Source organism: Stigmatopora argus, unplaced genomic scaffold (assembly GCF_051989625.1).
Source record: "Stigmatopora argus isolate UIUO_Sarg unplaced genomic scaffold, RoL_Sarg_1.0 HiC_scaffold_25, whole genome shotgun sequence".
In the NCBI taxonomy this organism is placed as follows: domain Eukaryota; kingdom Metazoa; phylum Chordata; class Actinopteri; order Syngnathiformes; family Syngnathidae; genus Stigmatopora; species Stigmatopora argus.
Window position 1 is genome coordinate 869,364 of NW_027520039.1, and position 26,640 is coordinate 896,003.

Genomic DNA, 26,640 nt, shown 5'->3' on the forward strand with positions numbered 1-26,640 from the left:
TGTAGATTTGTGTCTCTGACAGTTCGTTTGGTTGCAGGGGACATTTTCAGTTTTTATGGCCAAAATGTGCTTTTCAGAGGCTGAAAAGCATGTTTTGGCCGAGTATGATAATTTTCATTAAAACTTGATTTCTATCACTTCGAATGATGCCAAATGAATAATTTGCTTGAATTGGACCATTTTACACTATGTCCATTGTAGATTTGTGTCTCTGACAGTTCGTTTGGTTGCAGGGGACATTTTCAGTTTTTATGGCCAAAATGTGTTTTTCAGAGGCTGAAAAGCATGTTTTGGCCGAGTATGATAATTTACATTAAAACTTAATTTCTATCACTTCGAATGATGCCAAATGAATAACTTACTTGAATTGGACCATTTTACACTATGTCCATTGTAGATTTGTGTCTCTGACAGTTCGTTTGGTTGCAGGGGACATATTAAGTTTTTATGGCCAAAATGTGCTTTTAGGGGCTGAAAAGCATGTTTTGGCCGAGTATGATAATTTTCATTAAAACTTGATTTCTATCACTTCGAATGATGCCAAATGAATAACTTACTTGAATTGGACCATTTTACACTATGTCCATTGTAGATTTGTGTCTCCGACAGTTCGTTTGGTTGCAGGGGACATTTTCAGTTTTTATGGCCAAAATGTGCTTTTCAGAGGCTGAAAAGCATGTTTTGGCAGAGTATGATAATTTTCATTAAAACTTAATTTCTATCACTTCGAATGATGCCAAATGAATAACTTACTTGAATTGGACCATTTTACACTATGTCCATTGTAGATTTGTGTCTCTGACAGTTCGTTTGGTTGCAGGGGACATATTCAGTTTTTATGGCCAAAATGTGCTTTTCAGGGGCTGAAAAGCATGTTTTGGCCGAGTTTGATAATTTTCATTAAAACTTGATTTCTGTCACTTCGATTGATGCCAAATGAATAACTTACTTGAATTGGACCATTTTACACTATGTCCATTGTAGATTTGTGTCTCCGACAGTTCGTTTGGTTGCAGGGGACATTTTCAGTTTTTATGGCCAAAATGTGCTTTTCAGAGGCTGAAAAGCATGTTTTGGCCGAGTATGATAATTTTCATTAAAACTTGATTTCTATCACTTCGAATGATGCCAAATGAATAACTTACTTGAATTGGACCATTTTACACTATGTCAATTGTAGATTTGTGTCTCCGACAGTTCGTTTGGTTGCAGCGGACATTTTCAGTTTTTATGGCCAAAATGTGCTTTTCAGGGGCTGAAAAGCATGTTTTGGCCGAGTATGATGATTTTCATTAAAACTTAATTTCTATCACTTCGAATGATGCCAAATGAATAACTTACTTGAATTGGACCATTTTACACTGTGTCCATTGTAGATTTGTGTCTCCGACAGTTCGTTTCGTTGCAGGGGACATTTTCAGTTTTTATGGCCAAAATGTGCTTTTCAGAGGCTGAAAAGCATGTTTTGGCCGAGTATGATAATTTTCATTAAAACTTGATTTCTATCACTTCGAATGATGCCAAATGAATAATTTGCTTGAATTGGACCATTTTACACTATGTCCATTGTAGATTTGTGTCTCTGACAGTTCGTTTGGTTGCAGGGGACATTTTCAGTTTTTATGGCCAAAATGTGCTTTTCAGAGGCTGAAAAGCATGTTTTGGCCGAGTATGATAATTTACATTAAAACTTAATTTCTATCACTTCGAATGATGCCAAATGAATAACTTACTTGAATTGGACCATTTTACACTATGTCCATTGTAGATTTGTGTCTCTGACAGTTCGTTTGGTTGCAGGGGACATATTAAGTTTTTATGGCCAAAATGTGCTTTTAGGGGCTGAAAAGCATGTTTTGGCCGAGTATGATAATTTTCATTAAAACTTGATTTCTATCACTTCGAATGATGCCAAATGAATAACTTACTTGAATTGGACCATTTTACACTATGTCCATTGTAGATTTGTGTCTCTGACAGTTCGTTTGGTTGCAGGGGACATTTTCAGTTTTTATGGCCAAAATGTGGTTTTCAGAGGCTGAAAAGCATGTTTTGGCAGAGTATGATAATTTTCATTAAAACTTAATTTCTATCACTTCGAATGATGCCAAATGAATAACTTACTTGAATTGGACCATTTTACACTATGTCCATTGTAGATTTGTGTCTCTGACAGTTCGTTTGGTTGCAGGGGACATATTCAGTTTTTATGGCCAAAATGTGCTTTTCAGGGGCTGAAAAGCATGTTTTGGCCGAGTTTGATAATTTTCATTAAAACTTGATTTCTGTCACTTCGATTGATGCCAAATGAATAACTTACTTGAATTGGACCATTTTACACTATGTCCATTGTAGATTTGTGTCTCCGACAGTTCGTTTGGTTGGAGGGGACATTTTCAGTTTTTATGGCCAAAATGTGCTTTTCAGAGGCTGAAAAGCATGTTTTGGCTGAGTATGATAATTTACATTAAAACTTAATTTCTATCACTTCGAATGATGCCAAATGAATAACTTACTTGAATTGGACCATTTTACACTATGTCCATTGTAGATTTGTGTCTCTGACAGTTCGTTTGGTTGCAGGGGACATATTCAGTTTTTAAGGCCAAAATGTGCTTTTCAGGGGCTGAAAAGCATGTTTTGGCCGAGTATGATAATTTTCATTAAAACTTGATTTCTATCCATTCGAATGATGCCAAATGAATAACTTACTTGAATTGGACCATTTTACACTATGTCCATTGTAGATTTGTGTCTCTGACAGTTCATTTGGTTGCAGGGGACATATTCAGTTTTTATGGCCAAAATGTGCTTTTCAGGGGCTGAAAAGCACGTTTTGGCAGAATATGATAATTTTCATTAAAACTTGATTTCTATCCATTCGAATGATGCCAAATGAATAACTTACTTGAATTGGACCATTTTACACTATGTCCATTGTAGATTTGTGTGTCTGACAGTTCGTTTGGTTGCAGGGGACATATTCAGTTTTTATGGCCAAAATGTGCTTTTCAGGGGCTGAAAAGCATGTTTTGGCCGAGTATGATGATTTTCATTAAAACTTAATTTCTATCACTTCGAATGATGCCAAATGAATAACTTACTTGAATTGGACCATTTTACACTGTGTCCATTGTAGATTTGTGTCTCCGACAGTTCGTTTGGTTGCAGGGGACATTTTCAGTTTTTATGGCCAAAATGTGCTTTTCAGAGGCTGAAAAGCATGTTTTGGCCGAGTATGATAATTTTCATTAAAACTTGATTTCTATCACTTCGAATGATGCCAAATGAATAATTTGCTTGAATTGGACCATTTTACACTATGTCCATTGTAGATTTGTGTCTCTGACAGTTCGTTTGGTTTCAGGGGACATTTTCAGTTTTTATGGCCAAAATGTGCTTTTCAGAGGCTGAAAAGCATGTTTTCGCCGAGTATGATAATTTTCATTAAAACTTGATTTCTATCACTTCGAATGATGCCAAATGAATAATTTGCTTGAATTGGACCATTTTACACTATGTCTATTGTAGATTTGTGTCTCTGACAGTTCGTTTGGTTGCAGGGGACATTTTCAGTTTTTATGGCCAAAATGTGCTTTTCAGAGGCTGAAAAGCATGTTTTGGCCGAGTATGATAATTTACATTAAAACTTAATTTCTATCACTTCGAATGATGCCAAATGAATAACTTACTTGAATTGGACCATTTTACACTATGTCCATTGTAGATTTGTGTCTCTGACAGTTCGTTTGGTTGCAGGGGACATATTCAGTTTTTAAGGCCAAAATGTGCTTTTCAGGGGCTGAAAAGCATGTTTTGGCCGAGTATGGTAATTTTCATTAAAACTTGATTTCTATCACTTCGAATGATGCCAAATGAATAACTTACTTGAATTGGACCATTTTACACTATGTCCATTGTAGATTTGTGTCTCCGACAGTTCGTTTGGTTGCAGGGGACATTTTCAGTTTTTATGGCCAAAATGTGCTTTTCAGAGGCTGAAAAGCATGTTTTGGCCGAGTATGATAATTTTCATTAAAACTTGATTTCTATCCATTCGAATGATGCCAAATGAATAACTTACTTGAATTGGACCATTTTACACTATGTCCATTGTAGATTTGTGTCTCTGACAGTTCATTTGGTTGCAGGGGACATATTCAGTTTTTATGGCCAAAATGTGCTTTTCAGGGGCTGAAAAGCACGTTTTGGCAGAATATGATAATTTTCATTAAAACTTGATTTCTATCCATTCGAATGATGCCAAATGCATAACTTACTTGAATTGGCCCATTTTACACTATGTCCATTGTAGATTTGTGTAACTGACAGTTCGTTTGGTTGCAGGGGACATATTCAGTTTTTATGGCCAAAATGTGCTTTTCAGGGGCTGAAAAGCATGTTTTGGCCGAGTATGATGATTTTCATTAAAACTTAATTTCTATCACTTCGAATGATGCCAAATGAATAACTTACTTGAATTGGACCATTTTACACTGTGTCCATTGTAGATTTGTGTCTCCGACAGTTCGTTTGGTTGCAGGGGACATTTTCAGTTTTTATGGCCAAAATGTGCTTTTCAGAGGCTGAAAAGCATGTTTTGGCCGAGTATGATAATTTTCATTAAAACTTGATTTCTATCACTTCGAATGATGCCAAATGAATAATTTGCTTGAATTGGACCATTTTACACTATGTCCATTGTAGATTTGTGTCTCTGACAGTTCGTTTGGTTTCAGGGGACATTTTCAGTTTTTATGGCCAAAATGTGCTTTTCAGAGGCTGAAAAGCATGTTTTGGCCGAGTATGATAATTTTCATTAAAACTTGATTTCTATCACTTCGAATGATGCCAAATGAATAATTTGCTTGAATTGGACCATTTTACACTATGTCCATTGTAGATTTGTGTCTCTGACAGTTCGTTTGGTTGCAGGGGACATTTTCAGTTTTTATGGCCAAAATGTGCTTTTCAGAGGCTGAAAAGCATGTTTTGGCCGAGTTTGATAATTTTCATTAAAACTTGATTTCTATCACTTCGATTGATGCCAAATGAATAACTTACTTGAATTGGACCATTTTACACTATGTCCATTGTAGATTTGTGTCTCCGACAGTTCGTTTGGTTGCAGGGGACATTTTCAGTTTTTATGGCCAAAATGTGCTTTTCAGAGGCTGAAAAGCATGTTTTGGCCGAGTATGATAATTTTCATTAAAACTTGATTTCTATCCATTCGAATGATGCCAAATGAATAACTTACTTGAATTGGACCATTTTACACTATGTCCATTGTAGATTTGTGTCTCTGACAGTTCATTTGGTTGCAGGGGACATATTCAGTTTTTATGGCCAAAATGTGCTTTTCAGGGGCTGAAAAGCACGTTTTGGCAGAATATGATAATTTTCATTAAAACTTGATTTCTATCCATTCAAATGATGCCAAATGAATAACTTACTTGAATTGGACCATTTTACACTATGTCCATTGTAGATTTGTGTGTCTGACAGTTCGTTTGGTTGCAGGGGACATATTCAGTTTTTATGGCCAAAATGTGCTTTTCAGGGGCTGAAAAGCATGTTTTGGCCGAGTATGATAATTTTCATTAAAACTTAATTTCTATCACTTCGAATGATGCCAAATGAATAACTTACTTGAATTGGACCATTTTACACTATGTCCACTGTGTGTCTGACAGTTCGTTTGGTTGCAGGGGACATATTCAGTTTTTATGGCCAAAATGTGCTTTTCAGGGGCTGAAAAGCATGTTTTGGCCGAGTATGATGATTTTCATTAAAACTTAATTTCTATCACTTCGAATGATGCCAAATGAATAACTTACTTGAATTGGACCATTTTACACTGTGTCCATTGTAGATTTGTGTCTCCGACAGTTCGTTTGGTTGCAGGGGACATTTTCAGTTTTTATGGCCAAAATGTGCTTTTCAGGGGCTGAAAAGCATGTTTTGGCCGAGTATGATAATTTTCATTAAAACTTGATTTCTATCACTTCGAATGATGCCAAATGAATAATTTGCTTGAATTGGACCATTTTACACTATGTCCATTGTAGATTTGTGTCTCTGACAGTTCGTTTGGTTGCAGGGGACATTTTCAGTTTTTATGGCCAAAATGTGCTTTTCAGAGGCTGAAAAGCATGTTTTGGCCGAGTATGATAATTTTCATTAAAACTTGATTTCTATCACTTCGAATGATGCCAAATGAATAATTTGCTTGAATTGGACCATTTTACACTATGTCCATTGTAGATTTGTGTCTCTGACAGTTCGTTTGGTTGCAGGGGACATTTTCAGTTTTTATGGCCAAAATGTGCTTTTCAGAGGCTGAAAAGCATGTTTTGGCCGAGTATGATAATTTACATTAAAACTTAATTTCTATCACTTCGAATGATGCCAAATGAATAACTTACTTGAATTGGACCATTTTACACTATGTCCATTGTAGATTTGTGTCTCTGACAGTTCGTTTGGTTGCAGGGGACATATTAAGTTTTTATGGCCAAAATGTGCTTTTAGGGGCTGAAAAGCATGTTTTGGCCGAGTATGATAATTTTCATTAAAACTTGATTTCTATCACTTCGAATGATGCCAAATGAATAACTTACTTGAATTGGACCATTTTACACTATGTCCATTGTAGATTTGTGTCTCCGACAGTTCGTTTGGTTGCAGGGGACATTTTCAGTTTTTATGGCCAAAATGTGCTTTTCAGAGGCTGAAAAGCATGTTTTGGCAGAGTATGATAATTTTCATTAAAACTTGATTTCTATCACTTCGAATGATGCCAAATGAATAATTTGCTTGAATTGGACCATTTTACACTATGTCCATTGTAGATTTGTGTCTCTGACAGTTCGTTTGGTTGCAGGGGACATTTTCAGTTTTTATGGCCAAAATGTGCTTTTCAGAGGCTGAAAAGCATGTTTTGGCCGAGTATGATAATTTACATTAAAACTTAATTTCTATCACTTCGAATGATGCCAAATGAATAACTTACTTGAATTGGACCATTTTACACTATGTCCATTGTAGATTTGTGTCTCTGACAGTTCGTTTGGTTGCAGGGGACATATTAAGTTTTTATGGCCAAAATGTGCTTTTAGGGGCTGAAAAGCATGTTTTGGCCGAGTATGATAATTTTCATTAAAACTTGATTTCTATCACTTCGAATGATGCCAAATGAATAACTTACTTGAATTGGACCATTTTACACTATGTCCATTGTAGATTTGTGTCTCCGACAGTTCGTTTGGTTGCAGGGGACATTTTCAGTTTTTATGGCCAAAATGTGCTTTTCAGAGGCTGAAAAGCATGTTTTGGCAGAGTATGATAATTTTCATTAAAACTTAATTTCTATCACTTCGAATGATGCCAAATGAATAACTTACTTGAATTGGACCATTTTACACTATGTCCATTGTAGATTTGTGTCTCTGACAGTTCGTTTGGTTGCAGGGGACATATTCAGTTTTTATGGCCAAAATGTGCTTTTCAGGGGCTGAAAAGCATGTTTTGGCCGAGTTTGATAATTTTCATTAAAACTTGATTTCTGTCACTTCGATTGATGCCAAATGAATAACTTACTTGAATTGGACCATTTTACACTATGTCCATTGTAGATTTGTGTCTCCGACAGTTCGTTTGGTTGCAGGGGACATTTTCAGTTTTTATGGCCAAAATGTGCTTTTCAGAGGCTGAAAAGCATGTTTTGGCCGAGTATGATAATTTTCATTAAAACTTGATTTCTATCACTTCGAATGATGCCAAATGAATAACTTACTTGAATTGGACCATTTTACACTATGTCAATTGTAGATTTGTGTCTCCGACAGTTCGTTTGGTTGCAGCGGACATTTTCAGTTTTTATGGCCAAAATGTGCTTTTCAGGGGCTGAAAAGCATGTTTTGGCCGAGTATGATGATTTTCATTAAAACTTAATTTCTATCACTTCGAATGATGCCAAATTAATAACTTACTTGAATTGGACCATTTTACACTGTGTCCATTGTAGATTTGTGTCTCCGACAGTTCGTTTCGTTGCAGGGGACATTTTCAGTTTTTATGGCCAAAATGTGCTTTTCAGAGGCTGAAAAGCATGTTTTGGCCGAGTATGATAATTTTCATTAAAACTTGATTTCTATCACTTCGAATGATGCCAAATGAATAATTTGCTTGAATTGGACCATTTTACACTATGTCCATTGTAGATTTGTGTCTCTGACAGTTCGTTTGGTTGCAGGGGACATTTTCAGTTTTTATGGCCAAAATGTGCTTTTCAGAGGCTGAAAAGCATGTTTTGGCCGAGTATGATAATTTACATTAAAACTTAATTTCTATCACTTCGAATGATGCCAAATGAATAACTTACTTGAATTGGACCATTTTACACTATGTCCATTGTAGATTTGTGTCTCTGACAGTTCGTTTGGTTGCAGGGGACATATTAAGTTTTTATGGCCAAAATGTGCTTTTAGGGGCTGAAAAGCATGTTTTGGCCGAGTATGATAATTTTCATTAAAACTTGATTTCTATCACTTCGAATGATGCCAAATGAATAACTTACTTGAATTGGACCATTTTACACTATGTCCATTGTAGATTTGTGTCTCTGACAGTTCGTTTGGTTGCAGGGGACATTTTCAGTTTTTATGGCCAAAATGTGGTTTTCAGAGGCTGAAAAGCATGTTTTGGCAGAGTATGATAATTTTCATTAAAACTTAATTTCTATCACTTCGAATGATGCCAAATGAATAACTTACTTGAATTGGACCATTTTACACTATGTCCATTGTAGATTTGTGTCTCTGACAGTTCGTTTGGTTGCAGGGGACATATTCAGTTTTTATGGCCAAAATGTGCTTTTCAGGGGCTGAAAAGCATGTTTTGGCCGAGTTTGATAATTTTCATTAAAACTTGATTTCTGTCACTTCGATTGATGCCAAATGAATAACTTACTTGAATTGGACCATTTTACACTATGTCCATTGTAGATTTGTGTCTCCGACAGTTCGTTTGGTTGGAGGGGACATTTTCAGTTTTTATGGCCAAAATGTGCTTTTCAGAGGCTGAAAAGCATGTTTTGGCTGAGTATGATAATTTACATTAAAACTTAATTTCTATCACTTCGAATGATGCCAAATGAATAACTTACTTGAATTGGACCATTTTACACTATGTCCATTGTAGATTTGTGTCTCTGACAGTTCGTTTGGTTGCAGGGGACATATTCAGTTTTTAAGGCCAAAATGTGCTTTTCAGGGGCTGAAAAGCATGTTTTGGCCGAGTATGATAATTTTCATTAAAACTTGATTTCTATCCATTCGAATGATGCCAAATGAATAACTTACTTGAATTGGACCATTTTACACTATGTCCATTGTAGATTTGTGTCTCTGACAGTTCATTTGGTTGCAGGGGACATATTCAGTTTTTATGGCCAAAATGTGCTTTTCAGGGGCTGAAAAGCACGTTTTGGCAGAATATGATAATTTTTATTAAAACTTGATTTCTATCCATTCGAATGATGCCAAATGAATAACTTACTTGAATTGGACCATTTTACACTATGTCCATTGTAGATTTGTGTGTCTGACAGTTCGTTTGGTTGCAGGGGACATATTCAGTTTTTATGGCCAAAATGTGCTTTTCAGGGGCTGAAAAGCATGTTTTGGCCGAGTATGATGATTTTCATTAAAACTTAATTTCTATCACTTCGAATGATGCCAAATGAATAATTTGCTTGAATTGGACCATTTTACACTATGTCTATTGTAGATTTGTGTCTCTGACAGTTCGTTTGGTTGCAGGGGACATTTTCAGTTTTTATGGCCAAAATGTGCTTTTCAGAGGCTGAAAAGCATGTTTTGGCCGAGTATGATAATTTACATTAAAACTTAATTTCTATCACTTCGAATGATGCCAAATGAATAACTTACTTGAATTGGACCATTTTACACTATGTCCATTGTAGATTTGTGTCTCTGACAGTTCGTTTGGTTGCAGGGGACATATTCAGTTTTTAAGGCCAAAATGTGCTTTTCAGGTGCTGAAAAGCATGTTTTGGCCGAGTATGGTAATTTTCATTAAAACTTGATTTCTATCACTTCGAATGATGCCAAATGAATAACTTACTTGAATTGGACCATTTTACACTATGTCCATTGTAGATTTGTGTCTCCGACAGTTCGTTTGGTTGCAGGGGACATTTTCAGTTTTTATGGCCAAAATGTGCTTTTCAGAGGCTGAAAAGCATGTTTTGGCCGAGTATGATAATTTTCATTAAAACTTGATTTCTATCCATTCGAATGATGCCAAATGAATAACTTACTTGAATTGGACCATTTTACACTATGTCCATTGTAGATTTGTGTCTCTGACAGTTCATTTGGTTGCAGGGGACATATTCAGTTTTTATGGCCAAAATGTGCTTTTCAGGGGCTGAAAAGCACGTTTTGGCAGAATATGATAATTTTCATTAAAACTTGATTTCTATCCATTCGAATGATGCCAAATGCATAACTTACTTGAATTGGCCCATTTTACACTATGTCCATTGTAGATTTGTGTAACTGACAGTTCGTTTGGTTGCAGGGGACATATTCAGTTTTTATGGCCAAAATGTGCTTTTCAGGGGCTGAAAAGCATGTTTTGGCCGAGTATGATGATTTTCATTAAAACTTAATTTCTATCACTTCGAATGATGCCAAATGAATAACTTACTTGAATTGGACCATTTTACACTGTGTCCATTGTAGATTTGTGTCTCCGACAGTTCGTTTGGTTGCAGGGGACATTTTCAGTTTTTATGGCCAAAATGTGCTTTTCAGAGGCTGAAAAGCATGTTTTGGCCGAGTATGATAATTTTCATTAAAACTTGATTTCTATCACTTCGAATGATGCCAAATGAATAATTTGCTTGAATTGGACCATTTTACACTATGTCCATTGTAGATTTGTGTCTCTGACAGTTCGTTTGGTTTCAGGGGACATTTTCAGTTTTTATGGCCAAAATGTGCTTTTCAGAGGCTGAAAAGCATGTTTTGGCCGAGTATGATAATTTTCATTAAAACTTGATTTCTATCACTTCGAATGATGACAAATGAATAATTTGCTTGAATTGGACCATTTTACACTATGTCCATTGTAGATTTGTGTCTCTGACAGTTCGTTTGGTTGCAGGGGACATTTTCAGTTTTTATGGCCAAAATGTGCTTTTCAGAGGCTGAAAAGCATGTTTTGGCCGAGTTTGATAATTTTCATTAAAACTTGATTTCTATCACTTCGATTGATGCCAAATGAATAACTTACTTGAATTGGACCATTTTACACTATGTCCATTGTAGATTTGTGTCTCCGACAGTTCGTTTGGTTGCAGGGGACATTTTCAGTTTTTATGGCCAAAATGTGCTTTTCAGAGGCTGAAAAGCATGTTTTGGCCGAGTATGATAATTTTCATTAAAACTTGATTTCTATCCATTCGAATGATGCCAAATGAATAACTTACTTGAATTGGACCATTTTACACTATGTCCATTGTAGATTTGTGTCTCTGACAGTTCATTTGGTTGCAGGGGACATATTCAGTTTTTATGGCCAAAATGTGCTTTTCAGGGGCTGAAAAGCACGTTTTGGCAGAATATGATAATTTTCATTAAAACTTGATTTCTATCCATTCAAATGATGCCAAATGAATAACTTACTTGAATTGGACCATTTTACACTATGTCCATTGTAGATTTGTGTGTCTGACAGTTCGTTTGGTTGCAGGGGACATATTCAGTTTTTATGGCCAAAATGTGCTTTTCAGGGGCTGAAAAGCATGTTTTGGCCGAGTATGATAATTTTCATTAAAACTTAATTTCTATCACTTCGAATGATGCCAAATGAATAATTTGCTTGAATTGGACCATTTTACACTATGTCTATTGTAGATTTGTGTCTCTGACAGTTCGTTTGGTTGCAGGGGACATTTTCAGTTTTTATGGCCAAAATGTGCTTTTCAGAGGCTGAAAAGCATGTTTTGGCCGAGTATGATAATTTACATTAAAACTTAATTTCTATCACTTCGAATGATGCCAAATGAATAACTTACTTGAATTGGACCATTTTACACTATGTCCATTGTAGATTTGTGTCTCTGACAGTTCGTTTGGTTGCAGGGGACATATTCAGTTTTTAAGGCCAAAATGTGCTTTTCAGGGGCTGAAAAGCATGTTTTGGCCGAGTATGGTAATTTTCATTAAAACTTGATTTCTATCACTTCGAATGATGCCAAATGAATAACTTACTTGAATTGGACCATTTTACACTATGTCCATTGTAGATTTGTGTCTCCGACAGTTCGTTTGGTTGCAGGGGACATTTTCAGTTTTTATGGCCAAAATGTGCTTTTCAGAGGCTGAAAAGCATGTTTTGGCCGAGTATGATAATTTTCATTAAAACTTGATTTCTATCCATTCGAATGATGCCAAATGAATAACTTACTTGAATTGGACCATTTTACACTATGTCCATTGTAGATTTGTGTCTCTGACAGTTCATTTGGTTGCAGGGGACATATTCAGTTTTTATGGCCAAAATGTGCTTTTCAGGGGCTGAAAAGCACGTTTTGGCAGAATATGATAATTTTCATTAAAACTTGATTTCTATCCATTCGAATGATGCCAAATGCATAACTTACTTGAATTGGCCCATTTTACACTATGTCCATTGTAGATTTGTGTAACTGACAGTTCGTTTGGTTGCAGGGGACATATTCAGTTTTTATGGCCAAAATGTGCTTTTCAGGGGCTGAAAAGCATGTTTTGGCCGAGTATGATGATTTTCATTAAAACTTAATTTCTATCACTTCGAATGATGCCAAATGAATAACTTACTTGAATTGGACCATTTTACACTGTGTCCATTGTAGATTTGTGTCTCCGACAGTTCGTTTGGTTGCAGGGGACATTTTCAGTTTTTATGGCCAAAATGTGCTTTTCAGAGGCTGAAAAGCATGTTTTGGCCGAGTATGATAATTTTCATTAAAACTTGATTTCTATCACTTCGAATGATGCCAAATGAATAATTTGCTTGAATTGGACCATTTTACACTATGTCCATTGTAGATTTGTGTCTCTGACAGTTCGTTTGGTTTCAGGGGACATTTTCAGTTTTTATGGCCAAAATGTGCTTTTCAGAGGCTGAAAAGCATGTTTTGGCCGAGTATGATAATTTTCATTAAAACTTGATTTCTATCACTTCGAATGATGACAAATGAATAATTTGCTTGAATTGGACCATTTTACACTATGTCCATTGTAGATTTGTGTCTCTGACAGTTCGTTTGGTTGCAGGGGACATTTTCAGTTTTTATGGCCAAAATGTGCTTTTCAGAGGCTGAAAAGCATGTTTTGGCCGAGTTTGATAATTTTCATTAAAACTTGATTTCTATCACTTCGATTGATGCCAAATGAATAACTTACTTGAATTGGACCATTTTACACTATGTCCATTGTAGATTTGTGTCTCCGACAGTTCGTTTGGTTGCAGGGGACATTTTCAGTTTTTATGGCCAAAATGTGCTTTTCAGAGGCTGAAAAGCATGTTTTGGCCGAGTATGATAATTTTCATTAAAACTTGATTTCTATCCATTCGAATGATGCCAAATGAATAACTTACTTGAATTGGACCATTTTACACTATGTCCATTGTAGATTTGTGTCTCTGACAGTTCATTTGGTTGCAGGGGACATATTCAGTTTTTATGGCCAAAATGTGCTTTTCAGGGGCTGAAAAGCACGTTTTGGCAGAATATGATAATTTTCATTAAAACTTGATTTCTATCCATTCAAATGATGCCAAATGAATAACTTACTTGAATTGGACCATTTTACACTATGTCCATTGTAGATTTGTGTGTCTGACAGTTCGTTTGGTTGCAGGGGACATATTCAGTTTTTATGGCCAAAATGTGCTTTTCAGGGGCTGAAAAGCATGTTTTGGCCGAGTATGATAATTTTCATTAAAACTTAATTTCTATCACTTCGAATGATGCCAAATGAATAACTTACTTGAATTGGACCATTTTACACTATGTCCACTGTGTGTCTGACAGTTCGTTTGGTTGCAGGGGACATATTCAGTTTTTATGGCCAAAATGTGCTTTTCAGGGGCTGAAAAGCATGTTTTGGCCGAGTATGATGATTTTCATTAAAACTTAATTTCTATCACTTCGAATGATGCCAAATGAATAACTTACTTGAATTGGACCATTTTACACTGTGTCCATTGTAGATTTGTGTCTCCGACAGTTCGTTTGGTTGCAGGGGACATTTTCAGTTTTTATGGCCAAAATGTGCTTTTCAGGGGCTGAAAAGCATGTTTTGGCCGAGTATGATAATTTTCATTAAAACTTGATTTCTATCACTTCGAATGATGCCAAATGAATAATTTGCTTGAATTGGACCATTTTACACTATGTCCATTGTAGATTTGTGTCTCTGACAGTTCGTTTGGTTGCAGGGGACATTTTCAGTTTTTATGGCCAAAATGTGCTTTTCAGAGGCTGAAAAGCATGTTTTGGCCGAGTATGATAATTTTCATTAAAACTTGATTTCTATCACTTCGAATGATGCCAAATGAATAATTTGCTTGAATTGGACCATTTTACACTATGTCCATTGTAGATTTGTGTCTCTGACAGTTCGTTTGGTTGCAGGGGACATTTTCAGTTTTTATGGCCAAAATGTGCTTTTCAGAGGCTGAAAAGCATGTTTTGGCCGAGTATGATAATTTACATTAAAACTTAATTTCTATCACTTCGAATGATGCCAAATGAATAACTTACTTGAATTGGACCATTTTACACTATGTCCATTGTAGATTTGTGTCTCTGACAGTTCGTTTGGTTGCAGGGGACATATTAAGTTTTTATGGCCAAAATGTGCTTTTAGGGGCTGAAAAGCATGTTTTGGCCGAGTATGATAATTTTCATTAAAACTTGATTTCTATCACTTCGAATGATGCCAAATGAATAACTTACTTGAATTGGACCATTTTACACTATGTCCATTGTAGATTTGTGTCTCCGACAGTTCGTTTGGTTGCAGGGGACATTTTCAGTTTTTATGGCCAAAATGTGCTTTTCAGAGGCTGAAAAGCATGTTTTGGCAGAGTATGATAATTTTCATTAAAACTTAATTTCTATCACTTCGAATGATGCCAAATGAATAACTTACTTGAATTGGACCATTTTACACTATGTCCATTGTAGATTTGTGTCTCTGACAGTTCGTTTGGTTGCAGGGGACATATTCAGTTTTTATGGCCAAAATGTGCTTTTCAGGGGCTGAAAAGCATGTTTTGGCCGAGTTTGATAATTTTCATTAAAACTTGATTTCTGTCACTTCGATTGATGCCAAATGAATAACTTACTTGAATTGGACCATTTTACACTATGTCCATTGTAAATTTGTGTCTCCGACAGTTCGTTTGGTTGCAGGGGACATTTTCAGTTTTTATGGCCAAAATGTGCTTTTCAGAGGCTGAAAAGCATGTTTTGGCCGAGTATGATAATTTTCATTAAAACTTGATTTCTATCACTTCGAATGATGCCAAATGAATAACTTACTTGAATTGGACCATTTTACACTATGTCAATTGTAGATTTGTGTCTCCGACAGTTCGTTTGGTTGCAGCGGACATTTTCAGTTTTTATGGCCAAAATGTGCTTTTCAGGGGCTGAAAAGCATGTTTTGGCCGAGTATGATGATTTTCATTAAAACTTAATTTCTATCACTTCGAATGATGCCAAATGAATAACTTACTTGAATTGGACCATTTTACACTGTGTCCATTGTAGATTTGTGTCTCCGACAGTTCGTTTCGTTGCAGGGGACATTTTCAGTTTTTATGGCCAAAATGTGCTTTTCAGAGGCTGAAAAGCATGTTTTGGCCGAGTATGATAATTTTCATTAAAACTTGATTTCTATCACTTCGAATGATGCCAAATGAATAATTTGCTTGAATTGGACCATTTTACACTATGTCCATTGTAGATTTGTGTCTCTGACAGTTCGTTTGGTTGCAGGGGACATTTTCAGTTTTTATGGCCAAAATGTGCTTTTCAGAGGCTGAAAAGCATGTTTTGGCCGAGTATGATAATTTACATTAAAACTTAATTTCTATCACTTCGAATGATGCCAAATGAATAACTTACTTGAATTGGACCATTTTACACTATGTCCATTGTAGATTTGTGTCTCTGACAGTTCGTTTGGTTGCAGGGGACATATTAAGTTTTTATGGCCAAAATGTGCTTTTAGGGGCTGAAAAGCATGTTTTGGCCGAGTATGATAATTTTCATTAAAACTTGATTTCTATCACTTCGAATGATGCCAAATGAATAACTTACTTGAATTGGACCATTTTACACTATGTCCATTGTAGATTTGTGTCTCTGACAGTTCGTTTGGTTGCAGGGGACATTTTCAGTTTTTATGGCCAAAATGTGGTTTTCAGAGGCTGAAAAGCATGTTTTGGCAGAGTATGATAATTTTCATTAAAACTTAATTTCTATCACTTCGAATGATGCCAAATGAATAACTTACTTGAATTGGACCATTTTACACTATGTCCATTGTAGATTTGTGTCTCTGACAGTTCGTTTGGTTGCAGGGGACATATTCAGTTTTTAAGGCCAAAATGTGCTTTTCAGGGGCTGAAAAGCATGTTTTGGCCGAGTATGATAATTTTCATTAAAACTTGATTTCTATCCATTCGAATGATGCCAAATGAATAACTTACTTGAATTGGACCATTTTACACTATGTCCATTGTAGATTTGTGTCTCTGACAGTTCATTTGGTTGCAGGGGACATATTCAGTTTTTATGGCCAAAATGTGCTTTTCAGGGGCTGAAAAGCACGTTTTGGCAGAATATGATAATTTTCATTAAAACTTGATTTCTATCCATTCGAATGATGCCAAATGAATAACTTACTTGAATTGGACCATTTTACACTATGTCCATTGTAGATTTGTGTGTCTGACAGTTCGTTTGGTTGCAGGGGACATATTCAGTTTTTATGGCCAAAATGTGCTTTTCAGGGGCTGAAAAGCATGTTTTGGCCGAGTATGATGATTTTCATTAAAACTTAATTTCTATCACTTCGAATGATGCCAAATGAATAACTTACTTGAATTGGACCATTTTACACTGTGTCCATTGTAGATTTGTGTCTCCGACAGTTCGTTTGGTTGCAGGGGACATTTTCAGTTTTTATGGCCAAAATGTGCTTTTCAGAGGCTGAAAAGCATGTTTTGGCCGAGTATGATAATTTTCATTAAAACTTGATTTCTATCACTTCGAATGATGCCAAATGAATAATTTGCTTGAATTGGACCATTTTACACTATGTCCATTGTAGATTTGTGTCTCTGACAGTTCGTTTGGTTTCAGGGGACATATTCAGTTTTTATGGCCAAAATGTGCTTTTCAGGGGCTGAAAAGCACGTTTTGGCAGAATATGATAATTTTCATTAAAACTTGATTTCTATCCATTCGAATGATGCCAAATGCATAACTTACTTGAATTGGACCATTTTACACTATGTCCATTGTAGATTTGTGTGTCTGACAGTTCGTTTGGTTGCAGGGGACATATTCAGTTTTTATGGCCAAAATGTGCTTTTCAGGGGCTGAAAAGCATGTTTTGGCCGAGTATGATGATTTTCATTAAAACTTAATTTCTATCACTTCGAATGATGCCAAATGAATAACTTACTTGAATTGGACCATTTTACACTGTGTCCATTGTAGATTTGTGTCTCCGACAGTTCGTTTGGTTGCAGGGGACATTTTCAGTTTTTATGGCCAAAATGTGCTTTTCAGAGGCTGAAAAGCATGTTTTGGCCGAGTATGATAATTTTCATTAAAACTTGATTTCTATCACTTCAAATGATGCCAAATGAATAATTTGCTTGAATTGGACCATTTTACACTATGTCCATTGTAGATTTGTGTCTCTGACAGTTCGTTTGGTTTCAGGGGACATTTTCAGTTTTTATGGCCAAAATGTGCTTTTCAGAGGCTGAAAAGCATGTTTTGGCCGAGTATGATAATTTTCATTAAAACTTGATTTCTATCACTTCGAATGATGCCAAATGAATAATTTGCTTGAATTGGACCATTTTACACTATGTCCATTGTAGATTTGTGTCTCTGACAGTTCGTTTGGTTGCAGGGGACATTTTCAGTTTTTATGGCCAAAATGTGCTTTTCAGAGGCTGAAAAGCATGTTTTGGCCGAGTATGATAATTTACATTAAAACTTAATTTCTATCACTTCGAATGATGCCAAATGAATAACTTACTTGAATTGGACCATTTTACACTATGTCCATTGTAGATTTGTGTCTCTGACAGTTCATTTGGTTGCAGGGGACATATTCAGTTTTTATGGCCAAAATGTGCTTTTCAGGGGCTGAAAAGCACGTTTTGGCAGAATATGATAATTTTCATTAAAACTTGATTTCTATCCATTCGAATGATGCCAAATGAATAACTTACTTGAATTGGACCATTTTACACTATGTCCATTGTAGATTTGTGTCTCTGACAGTTCATTTGGTTGCAGGGGACATATTCAGTTTTTATGGCCAAAATGTGCTTTTCAGGGGCTGAAAAGCACGTTTTGGCAGAATATGATAATTTTCATTAAAACTTGATTTCTATCCATTCAAATGATGCCAAATGAATAACTTACTTGAATTGGACCATTTTACACTATGTCCATTGTAGATTTGTGTGTCTGACAGTTCGTTTGGTTGCAGGGGACATATTCAGTTTTTATGGCCAAAATGTGCTTTTCAGGGGCTGAAAAGCATGTTTTGGCCGAGTATGATAATTTTCATTAAAACTTAATTTCTATCACTTCGAATGATGCCAAATGAATAACTTACTTGAATTGGACCATTTTACACTATGTCCATTGTAGATTTGTGTGTCTGACAGTTCGTTTGGTTGCAGTGGACATATTCAGTTTTTATGGCCAAAATGTGCTTTTCAGGGGCTGAAAAGCATGTTTTGGCCGAGTATGATGATTTTCATTAAAACTTAATTTCTATCACTTCGAATGATGCCAAATGAATAACTTACTTGAATTGGACCATTTTACACTGTGTCCATTGTAGATTTGTGTCTCCGACAGTTCGTTTGGTTGCAGGGGACATTTTCAGTTTTTATGGCCAAAATGTGCTTTTCAGGGGCTGAAAAGCATGTTTTGGCCGAGTATGATAATTTTCATTAAAACTTGATTTCTATCACTTCGAATGATGCCAAATGAATAATTTGCTTGAATTGGACCATTTTACACTATGTCCATTGTAGATTTGTGTCTCTGACAGTTCGTTTGGTTGCAGGGGACATTTTCAGTTTTTATGGCCAAAATGTGCTTTTCAGAGGCTGAAAAGCATGTTTTGGCCGAGTATGATAATTTTCATTAAAACTTGATTTCTATCACTTCGAATGATGCCAAATGAATAATTTGCTTGAATTGGACCATTTTACACTATGTCCATTGTAGATTTGTGTCTCTGACAGTTCGTTTGGTTGCAGGGGACATTTTCAGTTTTTATGGCCAAAATGTGCTTTTCAGAGGCTGAAAAGCATGTTTTGGCCGAGTATGATAATTTACATTAAAACTTAATTTCTATCACTTCGAATGATGCCAAATGAATAACTTACTTGAATTGGACCATTTTACACTATGTCCATTGTAGATTTGTGTCTCTGACAGTTCGTTTGGTTGCAGGGGACATATTAAGTTTTTATGGCCAAAATGTGCTTTTAGGGGCTGAAAAGCATGTTTTGGCCGAGTATGATAATTTTCATTAAAACTTGATTTCTATCACTTCGAATGATGCCAAATGAATAACTTACTTGAATTGGACCATTTTACACTATGTCCATTGTAGATTTGTGTCTCCGACAGTTCGTTTGGTTGCAGGGGACATTTTCAGTTTTTATGGCCAAAATGTGCTTTTCAGAGGCTGAAAAGCATGTTTTGGCAGAGTATGATAATTTTCATTAAAACTTAATTTCTATCACTTCGAATGATGCCAAATGAATAACTTACTTGAATTGGACCATTTTACACTATGTCCATTGTAGATTTGTGTCTCTGACAGTTCGTTTGGTTGCAGGGGACATATTCAGTTTTTATGGCCAAAATGTGCTTTTCAGGGGCTGAAAAGCATGTTTTGGCCGAGTTTGATAATTTTCATTAAAACTTGATTTCTGTCACTTCGATTGATGCCAAATGAATAACTTACTTGAATTGGACCATTTTACACTATGTCCATTGTAGATTTGTGTCTCCGACAGTTCGTTTGGTTGCAGGGGACATTTTCAGTTTTTATGGCCAAAATGTGCTTTTCAGAGGCTGAAAAGCATGTTTTGGCCGAGTATGATAATTTTCATTAAAACTTGATTTCTATCACTTCGAATGATGCCAAATGAATAACTTACTTGAATTGGACCATTTTACACTATGTCAATTGTAGATTTGTGTCTCCGACAGTTCGTTTGGTTGCAGCGGACATTTTCAGTTTTTATGGCCAAAATGTGCTTTTCAGGGGCTGAAAAGCATGTTTTGGCCGAGTATGATGATTTTCATTAAAACTTAATTTCTATCACTTCGAATGATGCCAAATGAATAACTTACTTGAATTGGACCATTTTACACTGTGTCCATTGTAGATTTGTGTCTCCGACAGTTCGTTTCGTTGCAGGGGACATTTTCAGTTTTTATGGCCAAAATGTGCTTTTCAGAGGCTGAAAAGCATGTTTTGGCCGAGTATGATAATTTTCATTAAAACTTGATTTCTATCACTTCGAATGATGCCAAATGAATAATTTGCTTGAATTGGACCATTTTACACTATGTCCATTGTAGATTTGTGTCTCTGACAGTTCGTTTGGTTGCAGGGGACATTTTCAGTTTTTATGGCCAAAATGTGCTTTTCAGAGGCTGAAAAGCATGTTTTGGCCGAGTATGATAATTTACATTAAAACTTAATTTCTATCACTTCGAATGATGCCAAATGAATAACTTACTTGAATTGGACCATTTTACACTATGTCCATTGTAGATTTGTGTCTCTGACAGTTCGTTTGGTTGCAGGGGACATATTAAGTTTTTATGGCCAAAATGTGCTTTTAGGGGCTGAAAAGCATGTTTTGGCCGAGTATGATAATTTTCATTAAAACTTGATTTCTATCACTTCGAATGATGCCAAATGAATAACTTACTTGAATTGGACCATTTTACACTATGTCCATTGTAGATTTGTGTCTCCGACAGTTCGTTTGGTTGCAGGGGACATTTTCAGTTTTTATGGCCAAAATGTGGTTTTCAGAGGCTGAAAAGCATGTTTTGGCAGAGTATGATAATTTTCATTAAAACTTAATTTCTATCACTTCGAATGATGCCAAATGAATAACTTACTTGAATTGGACCATTTTACACTATGTCCATTGTAGATTTGTGTCTCTGACAGTTCGTTTGGTTGCAGGGGACATATTCAGTTTTTATGGCCAAAATGTGCTTTTCAGGGGCTGAAAAGCATGTTTTGGCCGAGTTTGATAATTTTCATTAAAACTTGATTTCTGTCACTTCGATTGATGCCAAATGAATAACTTACTTGAATTGGACCATTTTACACTATGTCCATTGTAGATTTGTGTCTCCGACAGTTCGTTTGGTTGGAGGGGACATTTTCAGTTTTTATGGCCAAAATGTGCTTTTCAGAGGCTGAAAAGCATGTTTTGGCTGAGTATGATAATTTACATTAAAACTTAATTTCTATCACTTCGAATGATGCCAAATGAATAACTTACTTGAATTGGACCATTTTACACTATGTCCATTGTAGATTTGTGTCTCTGACAGTTCGTTTGGTTGCAGGGGACATATTCAGTTTTTAAGGCCAAAATGTGCTTTTCAGGGGCTGAAAAGCATGTTTTGGCCGAGTATGATAATTTTCATTAAAACTTGATTTCTATCCATTCGAATGATGCCAAATGAATAACTTACTTGAATTGGACCATTTTACACTATGTCCATTGTAGATTTGTGTCTCTGACAGTTCATTTGGTTGCAGGGGACATATTCAGTTTTTATGGCCAAAATGTGCTTTTCAGGGGCTGAAAAGCACGTTTTGGCAGAATATGATAATTTTCATTAAAACTTGATTTCTATCCATTCGAATGATGCCAAATGAATAACTTACTTGAATTGGACCATTTTACACTATGTCCATTGTAGATTTGTGTGTCTGACAGTTCGTTTGGTTGCAGGGGACATATTCAGTTTTTATGGCCAAAATGTGCTTTTCAGGGGCTGAAAAGCATGTTTTGGCCGAGTATGATGATTTTCATTAAAACTTAATTTCTATCACTTCGAATGATGCCAAATGAATAACTTACTTGAATTGGACCATTTTACACTGTGTCCATTGTAGATTTGTGTCTCCGACAGTTCGTTTGGTTGCAGGGGACATTTTCAGTTTTTATGGCCAAAATGTGCTTTTCAGAGGCTGAAAAGCATGTTTTGGCCGAGTATGATAATTTTCATTAAAACTTGATTTCTATCACTTCGAATGATGCCAAATGAATAATTTGCTTGAATTGGACCATTTTACACTATGTCCATTGTAGATTTGTGTCTCTGACAGTTCGTTTGGTTTCAGGGGACATTTTCAGTTTTTATGGCCAAAATGTGCTTTTCAGAGGCTGAAAAGCATGTTTACGCCGAGTATGATAATTTTCATTAAAACTTGATTTCTATCACTTCGAATGATGCCAAATGAATAATTTGCTTGAATTGGACCATTTTACACTATGTCTATTGTAGATTTGTGTCTCTGACAGTTCGTTTGGTTGCAGGGGACATTTTCAGTTTTTATGGCCAAAATGTGCTTTTCAGAGGCTGAAAAGCATGTTTTGGCCGAGTATGATAATTTACATTAAAACTTAATTTCTATCACTTCGAATGATGCCAAATGAATAACTTACTTGAATTGGACCATTTTACACTATGTCCATTGTAGATTTGTGTCTCTGACAGTTCGTTTGGTTGCAGGGGACATATTCAGTTTTTAAGGCCAAAATGTGCTTTTCAGGGGCTGAAAAGCATGTTTTGGCCGAGTATGGTAATTTTCATTAAAACTTGATTTCTATCACTTCGAATGATGCCAAATGAATAACTTACTTGAATTGGACCATTTTACACTATGTCCATTGTAGATTTGTGTCTCTGACAGTTCGTTTGGTTGCAGGGGACATTTTCAGTTTTTATGGCCAAAATGTGCTTTTCAGAGGCTGAAAAGCATGTTTTGGCCGAGTATGATAATTTTCATTAAAACTTGATTTCTATCCATTCGAATGATGCCAAATGAATAACTTACTTGAATTGGACCATTTTACACTATGTCCATTGTAGATTTGTGTCTCTGACAGTTCATTTGGTTGCAGGGGACATATTCAGTTTTTATGGCCAAAATGTGCTTTTCAGGGGCTGAAAAGCACGTTTTGGCAGAATATGATAATTTTCATTAAAACTTGATTTCTATCCATTCGAATGATGCCAAATGCATAACTTACTTGAATTGGACCATTTTACACTATGTCCATTGTAGATTTGTGTGTCTGACAGTTCGTTTGGTTGCAGGGGACATTTTCAGTTTTTATGGCCAAAATGTGCTTTTCAGGGGCTGAAAAGCATGTTTTGGCCGAGTATGATGATTTTCATTAAAACTTAATTTCTATCACTTCGAATGATGCCAAATGAATAACTTACTTGAATTGGACCATTTTACACTGTGTCCATTGTAGATTTGTGTCTCCGACAGTTCGTTTGGTTGCAGGGGACATTTTCAGTTTTTATGGCCAAAATGTGCTTTTCAGAGGCTGAAAAGCATGTTTTGGCCGAGTATGATAATTTTCATTAAAACTTGATTTCTATCACTTCGAATGATGCCAAATGAATAATTTGCTTGAATTGGACCATTTTACACTATGTCCATTGTAGATTTGTGTCTCTGACAGTTCGTTTGGTTTCAGGGGACATTTTCAGTTTTTATGGCCAAAATGTGCTTTTCAGAGGCTGAAAAGCATGTTTTGGCCGAGTATGATAATTTTCATTAAAACTTGATTTCTATCACTTCGAATGATGCCAAATGAATAATTTGCTTGAATTGGACCATTTTACACTATGTCCATTGTAGATTTGTGTCTCTGACAGTTCGTTTGGTTGCAGGGGACATTTTCAGTTTTTATGGCCAAAATGTGCTTTTCAGAGGCTGAAAAGCATGTTTTGGCCGAGTATGATAATTTACATTAAAACTTAATTTCTATCACTTCGAATGATGCCAAATGAATAACTTACTTGAATTGGACCATTTTACACTATGTCCATTGTAGATTTGTGTCTCTGACAGTTTGTTTGGTTGCAGGGGACATATTAAGTTTTTATGGCCAAAATGTGCTTTTAGGGGCTGAAAAGCATGTTTTGGCCGAGTATGATAATTTTCATTAAAACTTGATTTCTATCACTTCGAATGATGCCAAATGAATAACTTACTTGAATTGGACCATTTTACACTATGTCCATTGTAGATTTGTGTCTCCGACAGTTCGTTTGGTTGCAGGGGACATTTTCAGTTTTTATGGCCAAAATGTGCTTTTCAGAGGCTGAAAAGCATGTTTTGGCCGAGTATGATAATTTACATTAAAACTTAATTTCTATCACTTCGAATGATGCCAAATGAATAACTTACTTGAATTGGACCATTTTACACTATGTCCATTGTAGATTTGTGTCTCTGACAGTTCGTTTGGTTGCAGGGGACATATTCAGTTTTTATGGCCAAAATGTGCTTTTCAGGGGCTGAAAAGCATGTTTTGGCCGAGTTTGATAATTTTCATTAAAACTTGATTTCTGTCACTTCGATTGATGCCAAATGAATAACTTACTTGAATTGGACCATTTTACACTATGTCCATTGTAGATTTGTGTCTCCGACAGTTCGTTTGGTTGGAGGGGACATTTTCAGTTTTTATGGCCAAAATGTGCTTTTCAGAGGCTGAAAAGCATGTTTTGGCCGAGTATGATAATTTACATTAAAACTTAATTTCTATCACTTCGAATGATGCCAAATGAATAACTTACTCTAATTGGACCATTTTACACTATGTCCATTGTAGATTTGTGTCTCTGACAGTTCGTTTGGTTGCAGGGGACATATTTAGTTTTTAAGGCCAAAATGTGCTTTTCAGGGGGTGAAAAGCATGTTTTGGCCGAGTATGATAATTTTCATTAAAACTTGATTTCTATCCATTCGAATGATGCCAAATGAATAACTTACTTGAATTGGACCATTTTACACTATGTCCATTGTAGATTTGTGTCTCTGACAGTTCGTTTGGTTGCAGGGGACATATTCAGTTTTTATGGCCAAAATGTGCTTTTCAGGGGCTGAAAAGCATGTTTTGGCCGAGTATGATAATTTTCATTAAAACTTGATTTTTATCCATTCGAATGATGCCAAATGAATAACTTACTTGAATTGGACCATTTTACACTATGTCCATTGTAGATTTGTGTCTCCGACAGTTCGTTTGGTTGCAGGGGACATTTTCAGTTTTTATGGCCAAAATGTGCTTTTCAGAGGCTGAAAAGCATGTTTTGGCAGAGTATGATAATTTTCATTAAAACTTGATTTCTATCCATTCGAATGATACCAAATGAATAACTTACTTGAATTGGACCATTTTACACTATGTCCATTGTAGATTTGTGTCTCCGACAGTTCGTTTGGTTGCAGGGGACATTTTCAGTTTTTATGAACAAAATGTGCTTTTCAGAGGCTGAAAAGCATGTTTTGGCCGAGTATGATAATTTACATTAAAACTTAATTTCTATCACTTCGAATGATGCCAAATGAATAACTTACTTGAATTGGACCATTTTACACTATGTCCATTGTAGATTTGTGTCTCTGACAGTTCGTTTGGTTGCAGGGGACATATTCAGTTTTTATGGCCAAAATGTGCTTTTCAGGGGCTGAAAAGCATGTTTTGGCCGAGTATGATAATTTTCATTAAAACTTGATTTCTATCGCTTCGAATGATGCCAAATGAATAACTTACTTGAATTGGACCATTTTACACTATGTCCATTGTAGATTTGTGTCTCTGACAGTTCGTTTGGATGCAGGGGACATATTCAGTTTTTATGGCCAAAATGTGCTTTTCAGAGGCTGAAAAGCATGTTTTGGCCGAGTATGATAATTTTCATTAAAACTTGATTTCTATCACTTCGAATGATGCCAAATGAATAACTTACTTGAATTGGACCATTTTACACTATGTCCATTGTAGATTTGTGTCTCCGACAGTTCGTTTGGTTGCAGGGGACATTTTCAGTTTTTATGGCCAAAATGTGCTTTTCAGAGGCTGAAAAGCATATTTTGGCCGAGTATGATAATTTTCATTAAAACTTGATTTCTATCACTTCGAATGATGCCAAATGAATAACTTACTTGAATTGGACCATTTTACACTATGTCCATTGTAGATTTG